The sequence below is a fragment of the Mytilus californianus genome, unplaced genomic scaffold (genome assembly GCF_021869535.1).
Source record: "Mytilus californianus isolate M0D057914Y unplaced genomic scaffold, xbMytCali1.0.p SCAF_2, whole genome shotgun sequence".
Taxonomy (NCBI): Eukaryota; Metazoa; Mollusca; class Bivalvia; order Mytilida; family Mytilidae; genus Mytilus; species Mytilus californianus.
The window spans coordinates 120,501,965-120,522,195 of NW_026262668.1; the positions used below are offsets into that span (position 1 = coordinate 120,501,965).

At 32.8% G+C, this 20,231-nt stretch overlaps 1 protein-coding gene across 4 annotated transcripts in view; it reads right to left on the bottom strand.

Annotated features, from left to right (window-relative positions):
* The window catches only part of LOC127728681 (serine/threonine-protein kinase 11-interacting protein-like), a 480,863-nt gene that overhangs the window by 30,185 nt on the left and 430,447 nt on the right, over positions 1-20,231 (bottom strand). The window lies entirely within an intron of this gene.

Consider the following 20,231-nt stretch of genomic DNA (forward strand, 5'->3'; position numbering starts at 1 on the left):
TTTTTCGGACTCTCCCAACTAGGGTACCAAAATACGATACGAGAAGGCTCAGCTCGTTCGAAAGCTGATCCCGTAAGGTCAAAAACACAACTGGGATTTATTGCATTGCCGCCGTTACAGGACAAAAACCCTGCAAAAAGATCCATTGTGCCAATTAACCAAGTTTCCGGATATGGTCCAGGACCACAAGGCTCACATGTAGAACATACCCGCATGAGAACGAAACATATCAGAAACCCACAAGGTATTTTGACATTTTAACCTTATTTTAAAATCTGTACCGTACACTATTTTATAGTTGATACATATTTTAGTTTGTGTCCCAAATACCTGAAAAGGTCATTTTTTATTAAAAAAAAAAATAGAACAAAACGAATATTAACCCTAAAGGAAAAGTAACTTTATGTGAAAATAACGTAAATTTTTGGCTTTCTTTCACTTTAGAGGGTCCCAACCCATACAGAGCTATGGAATATAATTGAATATTGTTATTCACCAAATTATACTATAATAAAATATCCTTTACTCTAATCCTTACCCTAACACTACCCCTTAAACCTAAATGATTGAAGAATAAGCAGTGGCGGATCCAAAACTTTTTATAAGTGGGCCCACTGACTGCCATAAGAGGGGGCCCGCTACATTCATGCTTCAGTGATTCCCTATATAATCTTCTTCTTCTTCTATATGTATGTCCAACCAATTATGGAACCTCCTCAACGGATATATTCCAGGTGGGGAGTTAATTAAAACTTAAATAGTATGCACTAAAAGTTTTCCACAAATAACTAAAAAAAAAAATTTTTAGATTCACTGTACACGGATAAAATCTAATATATTTAAGGACTGTAAAAAAAAATTTACGCAATTAAAAGGTAAAAATATCTAGGCCTTGTCAATATGTATTTTAAGATTTACTGTAGATAACTAAAATCTAAAAATATAGGGTGCTTTATACAATAGAATGCAGGACACCCCTGCCTCTACCTTTACACATATATACATAATGTTCATCTCATATCTTTCCTTATTACACTGATTATATAATCAACCAAATTTTTCCCACAAAAGCGGACATATCATAGATCCAGAAATTATTGTAATGTTTACTTACACAAAATTTCTGATGCAATTTTTAAAAAATGAGACTAAAAGCACTTAAATTTTAATTGATAGATAAGTGTAAATGAATGGTTTCAGAATCACTTAAAGGCATTGAAATTTTATTTCAGACCAAATTTGGAGACACAAGTGACATTTTCATGCAGAATGTTGCCATGGATACACAAGCAAGAAATTATATTTCACCATTTTAACTAATGGAAATCAACTGATTACACACCTAGGCATATACATGTACATGACATAAAAAGTTAGCTTTATTTGTATATTGTACACACTTTAGCAGAATTTTGGTTAAGGTTGACAAAGTCTTTCTTATTCATTTTTCAGATACTAGTGCTAAAAATTGTAATTTTTTAGCTATCAGCAATTAAGCATTTATAGTTAAATTCATTGTTTACTAAAAATGGTTTTAAGGTTATCAGAATCTCAAAAGTACACACATGAAACTCTAATGCAGTGAATTTTGAGCCAAAATCCAAAAGCCTTTTTTCTCACAAATAATCCTCTTATATTGTAGTTGCACAATTACATGGTCATGAGAAGTAATGGTCACTATATACTATACTTTATATTTATAACCCAATATATAAAAATGCTTGTTAAGACTCGTAGTTATTTAGATTAAGAGCTTGGCATATAGTTTAGACATCTGTCTATTGTTGAAGACTGTATATTGACCTCTAGATGTCTTTTTGATATATTAATTGTTTTGTTGGTTTGCTGTTCCATTGACTATTCCCCATATCTCCAACTATTCATACATGCATGTATTCCCAAAATATAAGGGAATGAAGAGAGTATCCTTATTATATAGGTACACTAATGATCTGATTTTTTTTAACGAAGATGTCACTGTCAACAAATTTGGATAACAACTTCTGACAACAGACGCGCTATATAGATTTAATAATTTAATACTGTATGTTAAACATCGACTCATAGTATAGTCTGGCTCGTTAAAGTCGTGTGTATATTAAAGATAACAGTATACCATCGATGTCCCTTGTTTACCAATCGATATTTTTTTTAGTCATTTTTAACAATTTTTTCATTTTATAACAGAGCCATATGACATATACAGAATACCTCTAGGCACCTCACAACAATATGGATGGTGGCGAACTCGGGAACCTCTTAAGCAAAATGAACCGTGGACATACGTCAAGCGTCAAGTTCATGTCAACAGTGAGATGACACGGTAAGATATGCTATTACAATAGTAATGATCATCATAATACTGCATGTAAATTCAGAATTTTTTAGCTCGAAAATTTTATTATTGCGGACATTGTGGAGGGGTAGATTTCTCAGAAATAAAAGCTGGCATTCTGTATGTTGATAGCATTTATTTGTTTATATGCAGCATTTCCTTAAATCGCAATAATCAATCTCGCATTTTTGTCAAAAGTAAATGCACGCAAATAATTCCGAAAATACAGTAATACTTCTCTACTACATTGTAATAATAATGATGAATTCTTCAAACGATTCATTAGTCGACCACTCGTTTTAGCAGATTCGAAGTACGTACATGTATACCTAATCGCTGATGAATTGGTGTTGAACATTCAGTTACAAATATAACATGCATATCAGGACGAGAATTGTTTATATGATACATATGAACTTCTTTGCATGAGACCGACACACTGAGCATGATTTGTAAGATAGTAATTCACAATTTAACTGTCCGTAGGATGACATGGCACCGACACACTGAGCTGGATTTGTAAGATAGTAGTTCACAATGTAACTGTCCGTAGGATGACATGGCACCGACACACTGAGCTGGATTTGTAAGATAGTAGTTCACAATGTAACTGTCCGTAGGATGACATGAGACCGACACACTGAGCTAGATTTGTAAGATAGTAGTTCACAATGTAACTGTCCGTAGGATGACATATAACCGACACACTGAGCTGGATTTGTAACATAGTAGTTCACAATGTAACTATCCGTAGGATGACATGAGACCGACACACTGAGCTGGATTTGTAACATAGAAGTTCACAATGTAACTGTCCGTAGGATGACATGGCACCGACACACTGAGCTGGATTTTAAGATAGTAGTTCACAATGTAACTGTCCGTAGGATGACATGGCACCGACACACTGAGCTTGATTTGTAAGATAGTAATTCACAAAGTAACTGTCCGTAGGGTGACATGGCACCCTACTCGGACACATTATTTTGACTCCGAGCCAACCAGCATCTACTCTTACTTTTAAATGCTGCGTGCAAAACGGAAGAGCATCAGATGCCATTTTCAAGTCTTTTGTTTACCCGGTCCATGATCGAGCCCACGACTTCTAGACGGCACTGCAGGCAAGCGCGCTACCATGAAACCACCTCATTGATGTTTAATGCTGTCATTTGAGACTGAAAATGCTTGTAATCTAAGTATACTTAGTCACTGTGTATCATCGCCACCGAAAATTGGGTACTAACGAAGCGGAGAGAAATGGAAAAAAAAGTAAACAAGGTAAGAATTCATTCAATTTAAAGCATTTTTACTGATTTGACGAGGGTACCGCTTAAGAAATGATTTTCTGATATATAATTCTTTAAATTATTAGGCCGATAAGTACAAAATTAAGACAAGATTTTGTGTTATACTCAAGAACTTGCCACTTAGTACCTGAAAATTTCGAGGTCGATCGTCCTCTGTCGCCCCATTGGCAAGATATTCAACTGTTTTTCATTATTTTTCCAGACACTTTTTTAGATTATTATAGTGTGGCATCATATTAACTGAATTGTGTTGTCAAAATGAACGTTTTTAAAGAATATAGACCATAAAAAATAAAGTCTAGGGTACGAGAACTTGCTCATGTTGACAAATTTACTCTATGGCAACTTGTTTTCAACTGTATGGCAACTTGCTAATTTCAAAATATTTATTTGCCGTCTTTTTAAAGAAAATAAAGTATTAGGTTCAAATATCTAATTATGCATTTGATAAAAATACAATTCGCTTTACACTATTTAAGATGTATACACAATATAAGGCTTGAACACAGTCCTATTACATCTTTTACATACCTGATGTATACAATATGAATACGGCATATACAAAAGCTGGCAAATGTTGTAACTTTCGGAAAGGCATGTCACTGTTTTACTGACCTGGCTAGCGTTAAATGTTACCCATGTTCTTCCGACCCGTCCGTCCAGAAAGTCCCAATAATTGGTTTCCGTTCTCTAACTTTACTGTGCCTTAACCAAATGTTTTAAAACTTACACGAAATGCTTATCACCACAAAACACAGATCAAGTTATAAATTGGGTAGCGGCACTGTTACCTTTCTTGAGTTATGCCCTTTTATAAATGAAAAAAAGCTAAAGCTGTCGTTTCTGTTCTGAAACTTTAGATTGCCTCAACCCAATGTTTTAACCATACAACATTACTCAGCATTTGCATATAAGTGATGAACATTTCGGGGATGGGTTGTGGATGGAGGGAAGGAAGGAGGTAATGGCAGGAGAATTTTTCCGCATTGAATATTTAGAACCATTAAGTGAATGAATTCTCTTTCAATTTTCAGATAAAATGAAATATAAATGAATTATCATTCTCTGCAAAAAAAAAATGTTGTATTGCTACACCACGGCACCATGTTAAGGGAGGTTTGAGTGCTCACAAACATGTTTAAGCCCGCCTCAATATATATGTGTCTGTCCCTGGTCAGGAACAAGTAATATAGCGGCTGTCGTAAGTTGCTGCCTGACATATTTGTTTATGATTTTGTCATAAATCAGGCAATTTTGATACGGTACGGGTTTTGTTCATTGTGAAGTGTATAGTAACCAATAGTTGGTCAAATCTATTTCATTTGGACTTTGTTTGAATGTCCTCTCAGTGAAAACCATTCCACGTCTCCTTTTTCAATTAATGTTATTGTCTTATTTGTAAAAGGCAGATACAGCCAATATATTAGAATAAAGAACATTAATTTTCTAAAAAAAAACTTCATCTCTATATAGTAAGAAATGAACAAGCTCGGTGGCTAACACTGTTTAACTTTAAAAAAAATATTAACCTTAGATTAATCATTTTTGGAAAGAATGAAAGAAGAATCCGTTACAAGGGATACAAATCCGGCTGTGGCTACGGCATAAACTATTTATATAAACTTTCTACTTGAGAATAAAGATGACCTTGTATGAAGTTTTTTTTTGGTTGTCATCTTAATATTATATACTTATTCACAAAAGCTAGCATCTTCAACTTGTAAGTTTAAAGAATTATAATGAAATAACATCTAATAAGGACAGGTTGAAATATTTTTGAATCCTGATGGTGCATACTCATAAATTCTTTTGGAAAAATCCACGTAAATTTAAATGTTGATTTGATAGCGTTCATTAATTTATTTGCCCTCGTAAACAGTTTTGTTAAAATACCGAAATCGGTAAATTCTTAACGTGAACGAATAAGTCGGGTACACCTTTTTACATTCAGGCGTGCTTAAGTTGCACTTTTTTCTTCTTATTAAGAAAAATGATTTTAATTTTAGCATCTATCTAAAGATTAGATTATTTACACACACACAAAAATAGGGCTTACTGTTGATTTTGAAACTATGAATTCACATTTATATTCAACCAAACAGATAGGCCGAGATCCATACCTTTATAAGTTTCAAAACAGAGAAGGTGTGTTTGAAAACAAATAATCACGTACTGCTATATCTTTTAAGACAAATGCAAGTCTTACTTGAATTAATTATATAATTTTAATTGGCACAATATCACATTAAAATTTACTGAGAAATATTATACATAGTAATCATGAAAATGTACTACTGTAACAATGAAAATTCGGACGAATACACTCCTTTTCACTACCCCTCCATCTACTCATTGAAGACGGTTTAGGCCAAACAGCCTTAGCAACAGTCTTTTATTAATTTTTCCCTGTAAATAAAAAGATTGATTGAATTTACTTAAACTAAAAAAAAATACAATCTTATTTTCAATAAGAAACAAGAAAATTAATTCGAAACACAATTCATGATTTATTTCTCCTAATTTTCAATGAAAACAAAGTATTTTCTTCACTTTTCTTTTAACAAATTATTCATTTCAGAAATTTAAAAAATAAACAATAAACAATGTTGAAGACCGTACCTTGACCTATAATGGTTTACTTTTATAAATTGTGACTTGGATGGAGAGTTGTCTCATTGGCACTCATACCACATCTTCCTATATCTATTTAACCCAGCACATTCTTTATGTGTCTGTCCGAAGCCACGAGACTGTAGTTTGGTGGTTGTCGTTGGTTCATCTCTATCATATTTGTTATTTTTCGTAAATTGTTTTGTTAAGAGTTAGGCCGTTAGTTTTCTTGGTGAATCCTTCCACAATTTTCATGTCGGGGCTTTTTATAGCCGACTGTAAGGTACGATTTTTCGTAGTTGAAGGCCAAACGATAGTGCATATAATTGCTTACATACACTTTATTTGACCCTGGTGGATAGTTATCTTATTTGCAATCATACAACATCTCCACTGTTTATATTTTAAAAAAAAAACAGCACCAACAAAATATGAATGGTCGTTTTTTTTTATTGAACTTACAAAATTTCACCCTGACAACAAATAAGACAACAGTCGTTAGTATTATAACGATATATGAATGTATTTAGGATAATATGGTTGAAAAAACTTTTGTCTTTAAAAACACAAAGTCAAATAGAGGTACGCAACGACGACTTCTGATCGAAATTAACGGCATATATTTTAAAATATTTGATAAGTAGTTTATTTTGTATATTTGTAAGCCGGTAAAGCTTTGATACAGCCAAAATTTCGTCACTTGATATTATCTAAACAGTGATTAATTTCATCTTTAAATTACAATATATTGCAAGACGCCGTACAGACAAAAGTTGTTATTTTGCAATTCGCCGTACAACGTCCTGCATATCGCCGTACAATAAACAAACAATGTTTTGGTCCATATTCTTTAAAAACATCTTTATGACAACAGATTTCAGTCAATATGATGTCACACTATCATAATCTAAAAACGTGTCTGGAAAAATAATGAAAAACAGTTGAATATCTTGCCAATGGGGCGACAGAGGACAATCGACCTCGAAATTTTCAGGTACTAAGTGGCAAGTTCTTGAGTATAACACAAAATCTTGTCTTAATTTTGTACTTATCGGCCTAATAATTTAAAGAATTATATATCAGAAAATCATTTCTTAAGTGGTACCCTCGTCAAATCAGTAGAAATGCTTTAAATTGAATGAATTCTTACCTTGTTTACTTTTTTTTCCATTTCTCTCCGCTTCGTTAGTACCCAATTTTCGGTGGCGATGATACACAGTGTTAGTAGTATAGGAAGAGGAATAACACACATCCCAATGTCTGAAATGTTACACAAGGCTTCATGCAGAAGAATTCATAGTCTGTTTCGATGTACATGTACTCAATTGCCAGCACACTATGATATTTCCATAGATTTTAATTTTGGAAATTAAATTTGAATGTCTAAAAGCTTCATTCCGAAGAAAATGAAAATGGGGGATTAGAAGAGTATTAAGGAAATTAAGGAAATACTAACGATGAACGATATACTTTAGTATGCTTTGTCAACTTTTTGAAATCTTGTGTCTTACTCGTAGAGTTAATGTCAAGTTGATAATTAGATATTTGAGTTAATGTTATTCGTGGTCAAGAGACGAAATTCAATGTACAAAATAAAAAAAAACAATTATTACACGTCTTTATGATTCGTGGCGTAATTAAAGTCTATCAAAAGTCCTTATCCGGGCTTTCAATATTTAAAAAAAATATATAACAGAAGATTTACAGAGTTGTGTACAAGATAGAAATTATTGATAAAACTATTGAATATTGCGTAAGTATATATGCTTTAGTCTAAAATATTTTTTCTAGGTTAGCTCATGCAAATACAGCCTTAACATACTAATCGAAAATGTAGTTGACTCTGATCGAAAGTGTTATTGTTTCGATTGGCGTTTACCCTTGTAGAGTTTCATTATACGTCAGTCAACTATTTTGTCAAATGAAACCCTGCTATTATATTGAACATACATATAACAGATATAAACTGTGAATTTAAACATTGAAAAGCTACATAGGCGTGAAATAGATTTAGTTAAAATTGGTCCTACATAGGCGGATCCAGGAGGGGCCCGGGCCCCCCCTTTCGTGGGAAAAATTTGGTTGATTATATAGGGAATCACTGAAGCATGACTGGAGCGCCCCCCCCCTTATGAAAAGTTCTGGATCCGCCACTGTCCTACCTCTTTGAAACATACCATTATTATAATGTCCAAACTAAGACCCTTTTTAATTTCAAATAGAAGCTAAATTTGGGAAAGCAAACAGAAGGACGTAACTTTTCCAAGGAAATAATAACAAATACAATATCAAGTATAAAAGCAAACTACTCACCAACTGACCAGAAAGCAATGATCTGCAAATGTTCTTTATGCATTTGGCACAAGTCGACTGACCTCTATGTCAATAAAGGTTAAATTTATCTTAATGATATATATGTATTTCAAAGAAATATTCTTAGAAGATTTTAAACGCTGTGTGTATATATATATATATACTTTTTATACAATTCTACTGGCATTCTGTAGGTCTTGTCTATAATCATTGGGGTTACACGTGATAGAAAGAAATTTTGTTAAAAACAAACACAATACACCACCCAATAAATACACTGAAATAAAAATACTATTTATTGAAGTTATTTTTATTCATTTTTTCAGATTCGTAAATGAGATGAGCCTAACCAACAGAGAATTTACATTATTCTAAGAAGTAGTTGAAAGCTTTATTCGTCATTCTATATGTGTTCATTATTACTCATGTCAAAGTATTTCTGACAGTATTGTTTATATCAGATTTTATTTCTACATGCGTTGTTACTTCTCAGACTCTATATGTATTTGCTACTTTTATTTTTTCTTTTTGCTCAAGATCCTATATGTGTGAAATTTCTAAGAATTAATTTCTATATTTTTTTCTCATTAATAATGAATTACATTATTGTTGAAAGTTTTCCAACAACAATAATTAGTTTTCTATTACTGGAATAAAATTCCCATAGTGCAATCTTACTACATGTTATAAGACAGAAATCATATATAAATGATTTTGTTTTGATCTATTGTTCATAAAAAAAACCCATTACATACAGTATTAAAGCTTTTGCATATTATCAATGTACAAACTGAAATGCTTATAGATACGACTTTTGTAAGTTTAAATACTTGACAAGTCATTTTCTTTTATAAACTTTAGTTTGTATTTCATTTGTTAACCTACGATTATATTAAAGTATTTGATAATTAGACTTTAATCTTATTTTACATATATTTAGAGAAATATGTTTAACACCATCAAAAATTCAAACACTTAACCATACTACTCCAATTTTGAAACTGAGAGATATCGATACTCTTTGGAAATTTTCAAGTGATGTGTATTTACCACAATTAAATAAACAAAACGAAATAATGGTACACAATACCATAAGTGTTAAAAGATTCACTGAGAGTTTCATAGAAATACATTCAGTTGTTAAGGAGGAGTTGAGCAGCGGGAAAGAGCGATCGCAGTACAGCCCTTCACTGAGCAGGGAAAGTAAAATAAAAAAAAACATAAGTGTACATGTTAAATAATGAGTAGTATGTTTGCTTTCCCATTGTTTGTTTGATTTGTGTTTTTAGTTTGTTTGATTTGGTTTTTGTTGGTTTTTTTTTTGGGGGGAGGGAGGTCATGTTCGTTTGTACCCCGTAACTGCAAGACAGAGGTCAGTCTTATACTTATTTTGGACATTTTATGTAATGTCTTCTTCCATAAACTCCCCATATTCAACATGCTAAATTATCTGTTGAGTTTGAGTTATTTAACGTTCGATAAAAAGGTTAACGTGGTCTACATTCACGCTTGAATTGCTTCACTGTTAATTGATACTCTGATATAAAGTCCCATTTCTTGGCAAAGTGGCATATTTTATGTTTAACTCAATAAAAACCATGAACTTCAGATGTTATCGACGAAACAATATAGTTATATCCCTTGCCATATGGAGATATGAAGATTTGTCCATCCGGTCAAGTGTTGAAAATGCATATTTTCCGATTGCACCTGCCGAGTGAGAGTGAGATATGACTTTAAGACGATGAATAAATCTTGTTCTCCCCTGCTTAGTATAGTTTTTCTCTGATTTCGATTGGATAATGACGCGTTTTTAAAAAAAAACATAACCCCGGGTGTTGCTAACTCATATACACGGGAATTGCTACCAATGACCTCGGGGAACTTCACGCGCGTTTTCCTTAGTTCTGTGTTTTTTTTCCATGATGATTAAGAATGTAATCCGCTAACGATTTTATCCTATTATGCCGATCATTGGCATTCATTTTAGTTAATGCATCACTTGGCTACCACGTCGTCAATGCACGGGACTACTGCCTAGCAATGCAATTGACCCACGTTGACGTCATGCCGTATATTACGTAACTTTATCGACATTGAACGTCACATGTGATTTATTCTATTTTCTCTTGTGGCTTTGGATAAAAAAAACGTCTCATATACATGTAGGGTTCTACCCTACACCCCGTAAGAATATGTTAAATTTTCAAATTTCAATAAAAAAATTAAATAATAAAAAGAAAACCCGTTGCTTTCACGTTACACTTTGTGCCCGAATTTCCCCAAAAATCGCCCCGACCGGGGACAAATTCGTTATCTACGTCCATACCCGTAGACATTGGCTTTTATACCTTCAGTACCCTGTAAACCCTTCGACTTCGCCTCGGAGTGTACTGGGGTACTTTAGGGTATTAAAAGACCCATATCTACGTAGATTACTTATAATTTCTCCCTAGTAAGATAAGGAAATGAATGTTTTATTCCACTATAACAACATTACATAGACTTTTTTAAAACGATTCCCATAATTTTGATTGGTCCAGACTTTTTAAAAGTAAAATTTATTTCCCATTAAAATCCAACAGCTTCATACAAAACGTGCTTCGGTCAACGCTTTTACATGCACCCATATACAACTTAAACTCAGAAGAAATAAACAAACTCGAGGAGCTATGACCAAAAGGTACCTTTAAAAAAGAATAACCAAAACCATCTAAGGTCATCGATGCCTACAGAAAGTGAAACTTTATTTCCTTAATCATTTCTAAATATATCAACGGAAAATGCATAAATAATGTATATTAAAAATCATGCCATGGTCCGCAGTGGCGAAGCACTACATACTGAGCTAATGAAATCCCGACGTCTAATACTAGTATGCAACCAGCAGCGGTATCAAGTGAGAGCTAGTAAATAATAGTTCAGATTGTGTTTCGTTTTGGGTCTTTAAGAAGTTTAACTATAAGCGATGTGATTCATAAATGTAAAGAACTAAATCTACAATAACAGGAACATGCAGTTAACTTAGTCCCCATCGGAATACTAATCTCTCGACGGTAGTCGGTAGTTTTTACACATGTAGCCCCCCATTCTGTCGATTTTTTTTTTGGACTGCATTTCTCACGCTGCTTATGACGTCTTGACATGAAATCAATTGGAGGTGAACTTAATGATGATAAAGTCTAGGAAAACATGGTCTACAATTTATTAGTTTGGGATGGGCTTTGAAGTAGCTTTCAGTGACTTCAAATAATCTTCGATTGGTACTTTGTATTTTCTAATTTGTTATTGTATTTTGTGTTTGGTACCGAGCGTAGGGGTCGATTCCTTTTCAACTGATGTTTATAATTTGTTCTAATAATATGCTGTTATGCCATTTTTCCAGGTGAGGAGATGTTTGAGCATTCGAAATCATATTTAATCCCGTCATATTCTTTATGTGCATATCCCAATTAAAAGCTTGTAGTTCAGGGGTTGTCGCCGTCTGAAATAGATATTTTTCGTTTATAGTTTTTAGACAAGCCGTAATATTTTCTTTTGAATTGATTTTGAACGAGTCCCTAAACGGTAGTAAAAGCAAAGTCACGAGAATCAAAATATGTGTAGATGCACATTTACCTGATGTAAATAAAAGACCTACAATCGGTATAGTTATAATACCAATAACTTTATAATGCATTTAAGAAACAAACAACTCCATTATCATTCCTTAATTCATAAATTCGACTCTCTGCTAAGGAAGCTACCATTTGATTTTTATGGGGGGGGGGGGGGGGGGGGGCTAGGATGAAATTTGAAAAAAAAGGCAGGATGAGACAGTTTGCAAAAAAAAAGGCAGGATGACAATTTATGTAAAAAAAGTCAGAATAAACTATAAAAAAAGAGGCAGGACCGAATAGAGTAAAAAATAAAAAGGCAGGACAGAGATTACAACTAAAAAAAAATGCAGGACAAAATTTTTCATCCTAGCCCCCCCCCCCCCCTTCCAAATCAAAAATCAAATGGCAGCTCCCTAATATGACTGAAGTGACATTAATTAGAACGATGGCTTTTAAAAATATTTGTTTGAAACGAGCTCTATATAATAGTGTAAACAAGACATGTAGAGAAGACAAAATATTATTTCTATATTAACTAATATTTCACAAAACGTAGCTTCTTTTTAGTTTTCAATAAGCCGTAATTCTTAAATTTATTTTATAAGATTAACTGTCATCCTATAGTCACGCTGGTATACAACATATCGTGAAAGCTCGGAATGTTCGCAAAGTTCGTCAACTTTTAAAAAAACTTTAAAAACCATCACTGTTTGCCAAGTTTTGCATCTTCGCCAATGTTCTGAATTTTTATTTTGTTAGCTAAATTCGCTAACCTTCCGAACACATCAATGTCCGCAAAGTTGGAAATTTTCGAAAACATTCTGAATATGAGAATGGTTCGCCAAGCTTGACATTTTCGTCAACAATCTGAATACGAGTATGGTTTTTCAAGTTTCCCAACATTCCAAATCAGCAATTTGCGCCGACTTTTTAAATATACTATGGTCAGCCAAGCTTCAACTTCGCTAATTTTCCGAAAACATCACTGTTCGCCAAGTTCGACATTTTCGGCAGCATTCTGATTATAAGTCTTGTTCGCCAAATTCGCTAACTTTCCGAACACATTAATGTTTGTCAAGTTCGGCATCTTCGACAACATTCTGAATATGAGTATGGTTCGCCAAGTTCGCACACTTCACGAACTTTGCGAACAGGGATCCTAATCATAATGTTCCCGAAGTATGTCACCTTATTTAGTGCTTTTGATGCACTCATACTTCTTCTGTTAGGTAGAGATTGGGGAAACAAAAGCAGAAGCAGAATGTTTGAATGATGAGGAGTTTACAATCTATTAAGCACACAACTGCTTTCACGATCTAGACAAGTAGTGTTGGAAGCCCTTGCTAGCAGAATGTTTTCAAGAACCCGTCTGACAACAAAAGAATCATTCGCTGGTAATGCTTTGAAATACCATGGAAAGGAAATTAAAAACCAGATAAACTTACAGACAAACACTGAAGAATCCAGAATTGCAATCAATTCATGATTAGGAAACTAGATCAAAGGGAAAATCAAAGCCTTAATTCGCCTGATGGTCTTACTCTTTTAACTGTGATTTTGTTAACAAAGGCTATTTATTACAGAGGAGTTATAGAAAATCCAAATTTGATAAAACTAACACATCGAAAATGTCTATCTATTCAATACACAACAGTACAGTGGATAATAATATGATTTACAGTATGCAGACAATGTTCTCGTGCATCTGTTTATACAAGTCTAATTTACATCAGAAGATGTTTGAATGTGATAGTGGGATTTATGTGACTACCATCATACGCATGACCTTTTTAGAAGTAAATGAGCAGGGTATAGAGGTTGCTGCCACCAAAGTTGTTGTTAAGTTGTAAATTATATGTCTGTCCCAGTTCAAACTAAAGCATTCATTTATATTTTTTTTTAATTCTGGATAACAATATCGATTCTGAAACAATATCATTCATGGGACAATATTGAAACCATGAATTAATTTAATATATATGTTTTCTTCATATATTAAATAGTAGTAGGAGCGAAACATTCAATTTTAAAATAATTATGACGGATTAAAGGAGATGTAAGGTTCACGTCAGTAGGACAGCAACCCATCGACTTTAGTGCTGTTTTGTTCTTTCAGATCACGATTAATCTCTTAAAGGGACATAAGCTGTCAAATTCATGTTCACCGATTTGACTTAAATTCTCATAATTGATTTATAACATACTAAAACGTATTTCCTTGTTACAATAAGTCTAAAATAAACAATTAACAATGCATGGACTCGATGACATATATCAGCATTTTCGTATAGATCTTAGTCTAGACGCTAACTTATTAACCATCGATATGACCTCCGATGACTGCCGACGGTCATATAACCCGATATAAATATAAAAAGATAGCGACTAAGTGCAAATGGATTTTTTCTGGGTCTGTTTGATTTCATGTTATAGGTTAAAAAAAATAAGTTAATCATCGTTTTTACTTGTATTAGAATGGTTTTTGTGGATCTAATCAGACAACGAAATGGTTCACCCTGGTTTCACTTTCAATGTTGACATTCTTTTCTTTTAATAGCTGAGCACGCCTAGTACATGCATAACCCATCTCCAGCTAAGGGGTTGAATTTCACATGAATTCGGATGCACATGAGGTCGAATTATTCACTCGCAAGACAAATTTGGGCCAACTAACTGTTTATAACGAAATATTATTTTAAAATTCCGCTTTTATTAATACTTGAAACAAAAAGATTCGTAATTTAAATTTTTGTCTAAATCGTTGCTAATGCCCCTTTAAGAGAGTCGAGATAAAAGAAGCGACTGCTCAGAAATGTACCTTTTTTATATTTTTACGTTGAAAATGGATGCTGTTTTTCCCCACAAGTTTCGAATTGGTCATTGTTTTGTTATTTTGGATTTTGAAATTTACGTTAATTGGTCTAGTCTTATATTATGTTATCTCGGATGATGACAGTTTACACAGGCCGTTTAATCTAATTAAAATATAGATCTCTGATTTCGTTATACCCAGACGCAAGCTACGATAGATCTATATTTTAATTAGATTGACTGGCCATTGTTAGGCTGGATAACATAGCAATATAAATAAAATACTGGTATAGATCTCTGGTTTCGTTATGTTCATGAGTACGCGAGTTACGACGAATCTTAATTTCAATGAGATTGCATAACATCACGAATACGAAAACGATTACTTTATTTCTCATAAAACTACAGTTACATAGTTACAGAGAACATATATAAACATATCTATAAGGTACAATTATTACATGTATGTGTGAACAATACAATGAAATTAACTTGGAGGACTGACTTTCTAATTTATAACTTTGATAAATTTACATTATTTTTCTAATGCTAAGTTAATCATCGTTTTTACTTGTATTAGAATGGTTTTTGTGGATCTAATCAGACAACGAAATGGTTCACCCTGGTTTCACTTTCAATGTTGACATTCTTTTCTTTTAATAGCTGAGCACGCCTAGTACATGCATAACCCATCTCCAGCTAAGGGGTTGAATTTCACATGAATTCGGATGCACATGAGGTCGAATTATTCACTTGCAAGACAAATTTGGGCCAACTAACTGTTTATAACGAAATATTATTTTAAAATTCCGCTTTAATTAATACTTGAAACAAAAAGATTCGTAATTTAAATTTTTGTCTAAATCGTTGCTAATGCCCCTTTAAGAGAGTCGAGATAAAAGAAGCGACTGCTCAGAAATGTACCTTTTTTTATATTTTTACGTTGAAAATGGATGCTGTTTTTCCCCACAAGTTTCGAATTGGTCATTGTTTTGTTATTTTGGATTTTGAAATTTACGTTAATTGGTCTAGTCTTATATTATGTTATCTCGGATGATGACAGTTTACACAGGCCGTTTAATCTAATTAAAATATAGATCTCTGATTTCGTTATACCCAGACGCAAGCTACGATAGATCTATATTTTAATTAGATTGACTGGCCATTGTTAGGCTGGATAACATAGCAATATAAATAAAATACTGGTATAGATCTCTGGTTTCGTTATGTTCATGAGTACGCGAGTTACGACGAATCTTAATTTCAATGAGATTGCATAACATCACGAATACGAAAACGATTACTTTATTTCTCATAAAACTACAGTTACATAGTTACAGAGAACATATATAAACATATCTATAAGGTACAATTATTACATGTATGTGTGAACAATACAATGAAATTAACTTGGAGGACTGACTTTCTAATTTATAACTTTGATAAATTTACATTATTTTTCTAATGCTAAGTTAATCATCGTTTTTACTTGTATTAGAATGGTTTTTGTGGATCTAATCAGACAACGAAATGGTTCACCCTGGTTTCACTTTCAATGTTGACATTCTTTTCTTTTAATAGCTGAGCACGCCTAGTACATGCATAACCCATCTCCAGCTAAGGGGTTGAATTTCACATGAATTCGGATGCACATGAGGTCGAATTATTCACTTGCAAGACAAATTTGGGCCAACTAACTGTTTATAACGAAATATTATTTTAAAATTCCGCTTTAATTAATACTTGAAACAAAAAGATTCGTAATTTAAATTTTTGTCTAAATCGTTGCTAATGCCCCTTTAAGAGAGTCGAGATAAAAGAAGCGACTGCTCAGAAATGTACCTTTTTTATATTTTTACGTTGAAAATGGATGCTGTTTTTCCCCACAAGTTTCGAATTGGTCATTGTTTTGTTATTTTGGATTTTGAAATTTACGTTAATTGGTCTAGTCTTATATTATGTTATCTCGGATGATGACAGTTTACACAGGCCGTTTAATCTAATTAAAATATAGATCTCTGATTTCGTTATACCCAGACGCAAGCTACGATAGATCTATATTTTAATTAGATTGACTGGCCATTGTTAGGCTGGATAACATAGCAATATAAATAAAATACTGGTATAGATCTCTGGTTTCGTTATGTTCATGAGTACGCGAGTTACGACGAATCTTAATTTCAATGAGATTGCATAACATCACGAATACGAAAACGATTACTTTATTTCTCATAAAACTACAGTTACATAGTTACAGAGAACATATATAAACATATCTATAAGGTACAATTATTACATGTATGTGTGAACAATACAATGAAATTAACTTGGAGGACTGACTTTCTAATTTATAACTTTGATAAATTTACATTATTTTTCTAATGCTAAGTTAATCATCGTTTTTACTTGTATTAGAATGGTTTTTGTGGATCTAATCAGACAACGAAATGGTTCACCCTGGTTTCACTTTCAATGTTGACATTCTTTTCTTTTAATAGCTGAGCACGCCTAGTACATGCATAACCCATCTCCAGCTAAGGGGTTGAATTTCACATGAATTCGGATGCACATGAGGTCGAATTATTCACTTGCAAGACAAATTTGGGCCAACTAACTGTTTATAACGAAATATTATTTTAAAATTCCGCTTTAATTAATACTTGAAACAAAAAGATTCGTAATTTAAATTTTTGTCTAAATCGTTGCTAATGCCCCTTTAAGAGAGTCGAGATAAAAGAAGCGACTGCTCAGAAATGTACCTTTTTTATATTTTTACGTTGAAAATGGATGCTGTTTTTCCCCACAAGTTTCGAATTGGTCATTGTTTTGTTATTTTGGATTTTGAAATTTACGTTAATTGGTCTAGTCTTATATTATGTTATCTCGGATGATGACAGTTTACACAGGCCGTTTAATCTAATTAAAATATAGATCTCTGATTTCGTTATACCCAGACGCAAGCTACGATAGATCTATATTTTAATTAGATTGACTGGCCATTGTTAGGCTGGATAACATAGCAATATAAATAAAATACTGGTATAGATCTCTGGTTTCGTTATGTTCATGAGTACGCGAGTTACGACGAATCTTAATTTCAATGAGATTGCATAACATCACGAATACGAAAACGATTACTTTATTTCTCATAAAACTACAGTTACATAGTTACAGAGAACATATATAAACATATCTATAAGGTACAATTATTACATGTATGTGTGAACAATACAATGAAATTAACTTGGAGGACTGACTTTCTAATTTATAACTTTGATAAATTTACATTATTTTTCTAATGCTAAGTTAATCATCGTTTTTACTTGTATTAGAATGGTTTTTGTGGATCTAATCAGACAACGAAATGGTTCACCCTGGTTTCACTTTCAATGTTGACATTCTTTTCTTTTAATAGCTGAGCACGCCTAGTACATGCATAACCCATCTCCAGCTAAGGGGTTGAATTTCACATGAATTCGGATGCACATGAGGTCGAATTATTCACTTGCAAGACAAATTTGGGCCAACTAACTGTTTATAACGAAATATTATTTTAAAATTCCGCTTTAATTAATACTTGAAACAAAAAGATTCGTAATTTAAATTTTTGTCTAAATCGTTGCTAATGCCCCTTTAAGAGAGTCGAGATAAAAGAAGCGACTGCTCAGAAATGTACCTTTTTTATATTTTTACGTTGAAAATGGATGCTGTTTTTCCCCACAAGTTTCGAATTGGTCATTGTTTTGTTATTTTGGATTTTGAAATTTACGTTAATTGGTCTAGTCTTATATTATGTTATCTCGGATGATGACAGTTTACACAGGCCGTTTAATCTAATTAAAATATAGATCTCTGATTTCGTTATACCCAGACGCAAGCTACGATAGATCTATATTTTAATTAGATTGACTGGCCATTGTTAGGCTGGATAACATAGCAATATAAATAAAATACTGGTATAGATCTCTGGTTTCGTTATGTTCATGAGTACGCGAGTTACGACGAATCTTAATTTCAATGAGATTGCATAACATCACGAATACGAAAACGATTACTTTATTTCTCATAAAACTACAGTTACATAGTTACAGAGAACATATATAAACATATCTATAAGGTACAATTATTACATGTATGTGTGAACAATACAATGAAATTAACTTGGAGGACTGACTTTCTAATTTATAACTTTGATAAATTTACATTATTTTTCTAATGCTAAGTTAATCATCGTTTTTACTTGTATTAGAATGGTTTTTGTGGATCTAATCAGACAACGAAATGGTTCACCCTGGTTTCACTTTCAATGTTGACATTCTTTTCTTTTAATAGCTGAGCACGCCTAGTACATGCATAACCCATCTCCAGCTAAGGGGTTGAATTTCACATGAATTCGGATGCACATGAGGTCGAATTATTCACTTGCAAGACAAATTTGGGCCAACTAACTGTTTATAACGAAATATTATTTTAAAATTCCGCTTTAATTAATACTTGAAACAAAAAGATTCGTAATTTAAATTTTTGTCTAAATCGTTGCTAATGCCCCTTTAAGAGAGTCGAGATAAAAGAAGCGACTGCTCAGAAATGTACCTTTTTTATATTTTTACGTTGAAAATGGATGCTGTTTTTCCCCACAAGTTTCGAATTGGTCATTGTTTTGTTATTTTGGATTTTGAAATTTACGTTAATTGGTCTAGTCTTATATTATGTTATCTCGGATGATGACAGTTTACACAGGCCGTTTAATCTAATTAAAATATAGATCTCTGATTTCGTTATACCCAGACGCAAGCTACGATAGATCTATATTTTAATTAGATTGACTGGCCATTGTTAGGCTGGATAACATAGCAATATAAATAAAATACTGGTATAGATCTCTGGTTTCGTTATGTTCATGAGTACGCGAGTTACGACGAATCTTAATTTCAATGAGATTGCATAACATCACGAATACGAAAACGATTACTTTATTTCTCATAAAACTACAGTTACATAGTTACAGAGAACATATATAAACATATCTATAAGGTACAATTATTACATGTATGTGTGAACAATACAATGAAATTAACTTGGAGGACTGACTTTCTAATTTATAACTTTGATAAATTTACATTATTTTTCTAATGCTAAGTTAATCATCGTTTTTACTTGTATTAGAATGGTTTTTGTGGATCTAATCAGACAACGAAATGGTTCACCCTGGTTTCACTTTCAATGTTGACATTCTTTTCTTTTAATAGCTGAGCA